The 5,167-nt window shown below is 41.3% G+C and overlaps 1 pseudogene; it reads right to left on the bottom strand.

Annotated features, from left to right (window-relative positions):
- Nucleotides 1-2,557, bottom strand: part of LOC103596599 — a 3,272-nt pseudogene extending 715 nt beyond the window's left edge.
- Nucleotides 2,558-5,167: the final 2,610 nt, after the last annotated feature.

Raw genomic sequence — 5,167 nt, 5'->3', positions numbered from 1 at the left:
GACAGGCTCAGTGAAGTCATGGCAAGTGGCATAGCCACACATGTCAGAGGCTCGAACCTGTTGGGGGGAACTGTCATCATCCCTGTGGCCTGACCCCATCCCTAACAACACACTACCACCCAACACAGTACCCTGAGGAAGTCAGCCTCAGGACAACCTAGGCCCTGACCAGAAAGGAGACAATGGTCCACTGTCAACAGGTCCGCTGTACCAGAGGGATGTAAGGTAGTATGGTCCTTGTGAGGTTGGAAGGAATAAAGGACTCCAGCCCCCGTGGGGGTGTAGCTGGCCAATGATAGACTCGATGAAGTTGGTTCGGGTGCTGTGGCCACCCACATCTCAAGTCTACACCTTGCCAACTTTGATCACCTTCTTCACTGCATCTGCAGTTTCTTCACTGCATCTGCAGTCATGCCGGCTTGATACTCGAGAGTGAGGTGCCACAGCATGTTGGAAGTGGACAGCAGCATGGCTGTGGGGTTGGCTGTACTCCTGCCCACCACCTGGGCAAGCGGATGCTGGCGCCCATCTCAGAGACTGCGTACGCTGCACTGTAGCTCTCACCAGAGTCCACACCAGCTCCCCCAACCAGGACAGCAGCCAAACTGTCAGTAACGTTCCCATAGAGATCGGGCATTACCAGTACGTCAGTCTGGTAAGGATTCTGTACCAGCCGCATGCAGCAGTCATCTTTGATAATTGTCTCAGATTTGATTTGGGGTATAGTTCAGCAACTTCCTCAAAACACTGCAGAAACAATCCATCTCCCAGTTTCATGATGTGGATCTTGTGGACCACAGTGATCTTGCCCTGCCCTTTCTTGGTGGTGTAGTCAAAGGCGAGCTTTGCGATCTGCTGAGACTTTGCTTGAGTGACAACCTTCAAGCACTCAATCATGCCCCTCTCACTCTCGTGTTCCAGAAAGCTGTAGTCCCCTTCCGTCTGCTCCCAAATGATCACCAGGTCTAGATTGTTGTGCCGAGTCATGTACCCAGGAAGTGACTTCACTTGGACTACATCGGTGAACAAGTCCAACTTAACACCTCAGCTGCATATCCTAGGAAGTTAGTTGCCCTTATACTCCATCAGGGTGTGGCTGCTTCCAGTGATAGCCACCTTGCTGGAACTCAGCACCTGCTCCAGCTTCTCCTCAGGTGCCATATTCTTCACTACGATCAGGTCATGCCCCTGGAACTCTGGAGGGACAGCGGCAGCTTTGACAGCGTGCCTCAGCTCAGGCCCTACATCGTCAAGCAGCAGCTTGGTCACAGGAAAGGCACCCTCCGACCTCATGTCCTCTGCCTGGCTGGGTGAGATGGCATGTGCCATGGCCAAGATACCCAGGCCTGTCCATGCCCCAGCACTGGGGGCAGCCAGTGGACACCACTTAGCACCACAGCCATGTTCTGCACAGCTATAAGAACTCTCGAACAAGAATATTTAATGGACTTCCAGGTTGGTGAATGCATCCAGGTTCTTGGAGGGATATGCACCAGAACTCCATGAGGTGCTCAGGCCTTCTGGACCCCGCTGTATGTTCCTCTTCATCTGGTTGTTCCTTCGTATCCTTCATAATAAGCTGGTTATTGTGAGTAAAGTATTTCCCTGATTTCTGTGAGCTGTTCTAGCAAATTATTAAACTTGACAAGGGGGTCATGCAAATCCCCATATTTCTGGTCTGTTGGCCAGAAACAGGGGAGGCCGAGACTTAGGATTAACATCTGGAGTGGGGGCTGTCTTATGGGACTGAGCTTTCAACCTGTGAGATCTGAAGGTATCTCCAGGTAGATAGTGTCAGAATTGAACTGAATAAGAGAACACCAGCTGGTGTGAGAGAATTGGTCAGTGTGGGGAAAACTGCACATCTGGTGTCAGAAGTATTCTGTGTGAGAGTATAGAGAAAGAGTATTTTCCAGAGGAACATATATTTACACAAAAACTTGTGCAGAAATATTGATAGCAGCATTGTTTATAATAGCCAAAGGTGGAAACAACCCAATGTCCATCAATGATGAATGGATAAACAAAATGTTGCATGCCTATATAATAGAGTTCAGTTTTTATTAATCTGTGAATGTCTTCATTTCTCCTTATTATTATTATTTTTTTATTTGACAGCTGGCCAGTACAGGGAACTGAACCCTTGACCTTGGTGCTATAAAGTTGCACTCTAACCAACTGAGCTAACTGGCCAGACCACTTCTCCTTTATTCTTAAAGAATACTTTTTCCAGTTAGAGAATTCTTGGTTGACAGACTTTTTTTCTTTTAGCACTTGGACTATGTCACCCTACTGCCTTCTGGTTGCCATAGTTTTTTATGAGAAATCAGCTGTCACCCACTGCTGGAATGTCATTGATGGAAGAAGGGCTGCAAGGCTGGCAAGTCTCTTCCTACCCAGCCCTTGCACCCCCAGCCCGCAACACACACACACACACACACACATACATACCAGTCTGGCTGCAGCTCAGCCTTGCTCCATCTGGCTGTGGCAGGTGGGTGAGAATTCCCTCATCAGGATCTTTGCCATTCTCCTCCGTGCAGAGCACTCCCCGCATGGCCCCCATCCTTTCCCTCGGTGGAGAATGACTTCTGCAGATCATTTTCCCAAATCACTACAAGCAATGCCGGCCCAATCCTTGAAGGAACAAGAGCCCATAGAAAGAGCTTTTTGACCTTCATTTCATCCTGTATGGTGATTCTTGGCCCCTCTTTTTAGATACAGAAAGTTCTGAGACTGGACACCTCCTTTTCTTTCTTTGTAATAAACATTTTTTTTCCTCTCCCCACCCCACTCACAAAAATAAAACAAATAATGCTACTATAACTTTCTTATACATGGTCCCACATATACACATGTATACACATTTCTCTTGGATACTTATCTAGGAATAAAATCTGGAGGTTTTAGGGTATTCATATCTTCAACTTTAATATATCATGCCTAACTGTTTTTCCACAATAGTTGTAGATAGAGGAAGATTTACAAGATTCCCATGACATTAATGAGTATTAAGCTTCAGGGACCCTCACCTGCATAGACCCCTGAGAGTTGTGGGAGCTCCTGGTAGACTGTTCTGGGAAGGAATGAGAAATCAAGCAGCAATCAGAAAGCATTTCTGGCATTGCCTTAAAGATATTTCAGAAGAAAGAATCTGAATCTCTAGGTCTTCTGTAATTATTTTGTGGCTAGTTTTCTCATTTTAAATATTCACTTTTGTGTGAAATTTATATTTATAATTTGGGTGTTTTTTTTAATATGGCTCCCAAAATTGTATGTACTCAGACTCTTCAAAATGTGGACCCCTCCTGGTTGTACCAAAGTGACTTCTAAGTATATTTAACTAATCCAGACATCTCCCTGAACTTCAGGATCTTAAATACAACTCCTACTTGGATTGTTTGGATAGTAAGAGGCATCTCAGATCAAATATAGCCAAAATAGAATTCATAATCTTTTCTTTCCAACCCTTTTTCACCACTTCTCCAAACATGCTCCTCTCCTATTACCTACCATTTTAATAAGTGACAACGTTGTTTGAGTAACCACAGTTGCTCAAGTTATTATTGACTTATACCCTCTACATCTAATGCATTAGTAAGTTTCACCTACTTCCCTGTCAAAACATACTCTGAATACATTCACTTCTTTCCAATTCCACTGCTATCCTGTCCAAGCTGCCATAATTTCCTACCAGGATTGATTCAACAGCCTTCCAACTTGTCTCACAGTTTCCATTTTTGTCACCTACTATCTGTTCTCAACACAGCAAATAACATGGTCTTTTAAAGTATTAATCAGATTATGTCATTCCCTTGCTTGAAGCTTCCATCAGTTCTCTCCTGTATTAGAAACAAAATTAAAATCCCTATCCTCCCCAGAAGGAAAATAATCCCAGATAAAAACATGAAGATGCAAAAGTAATGACAAACACTAGAAAGTTATGTGGCTAAATATAAATGAGTATTAAATGTACAAAATAATGAAAGTAATATGTGGTATTTAAATTATATGCAAAACTAAAATGTATAACAATAATAATGTAAAGGATGACAGGATGGCAAATAGAATTTTAAGTTTCTAAGTTTATAGCTGTTTCAGGAAAGTAAAGTAATAATTTATATTAGACTTTCAAAGCTCAAAATTCATACTATAATATTTAGGGTAATCATTAAAAATCAAACTGTAAAATAATGTATAACTAGCAAGTTAATTGAAGTGGAAAGTGGAATAAAGAATATCGAATAAACCCAAAAGAAGTCAAGAAAGTGAGAAAAAGGAATATTATACAGATAGACTAAATAGAAAATGAAGAGTAAGATAGTATGTATAAATCCAACTGTATCTGTAATTACATTAAATGTAAATGGACTAAGTATTCCAAGTAAAAGACTAAGTTGTCAGACTGGACTAGACTAAAAAAAAAACAAACTACAGGTAGCTTATGGCTTGCACAATTTCTATATGTACGCCTTTCAGTTACCACAGTTTAGTTAAATACACCAATACCACATCATGGTTTAAGTTTTTTTAACATGGTATATTAACTGTGAGTAATTGCATAAAGTACAAACTTCACAGCTAACTCTCCAGTCTACAAATTACTGTATAAATAACTGAGGCATAGCATGATCAGTGACCAACCACATCACTTCTTTCAAAGTCTGTTAGTGACTGGTCACAGCAGATCTGTTATTCAGTTCTTACACAGACAGTGATCATGTAGTTGTTTTGCTTCCTTATCTCCCAGTGGTAAACCTAAGTGTTACTTTACAGAAATGGATAATTAAAAGAGAGATTACCCTCTATGATAAAAGTGTGTTAAAGTAATGAAAAATGATATTTCTGGAAGTTAAAATAAAATAGAATGTAAGTGGAATTATAGAAGAAATAGTTGACAGTGGGAAAATTGACACTGCCACCATTAGAGAGACTAGATATTCAGCCAGAAGAACTCAGTGAAGGCAAACTTTTCAACATAAGTGAGTAAAGCAGTGTGACAAAAAGGATGAAGATGATCTATAAACTTAATGAAATTCTAAGAGATATGGCATGACATTGAAAACATAAAGATGAAATGTTGGAAACTGAACAAACTTAGATGAATATGACAATTTGCCAAGACATAGAAAAGAAGCTTGTTCTATATCATAAGTTATACAAGAAG

The sequence above is a fragment of the Galeopterus variegatus genome, unplaced genomic scaffold (genome assembly GCF_000696425.1).
Source record: "Galeopterus variegatus unplaced genomic scaffold, G_variegatus-3.0.2 Scaffold2052, whole genome shotgun sequence".
In the NCBI taxonomy this organism is placed as follows: domain Eukaryota; kingdom Metazoa; phylum Chordata; class Mammalia; order Dermoptera; family Cynocephalidae; genus Galeopterus; species Galeopterus variegatus.
The sequence above is the reverse complement of the archived record's forward strand: the minus strand, read 5'-3'. Positions and strand labels throughout refer to the sequence as shown.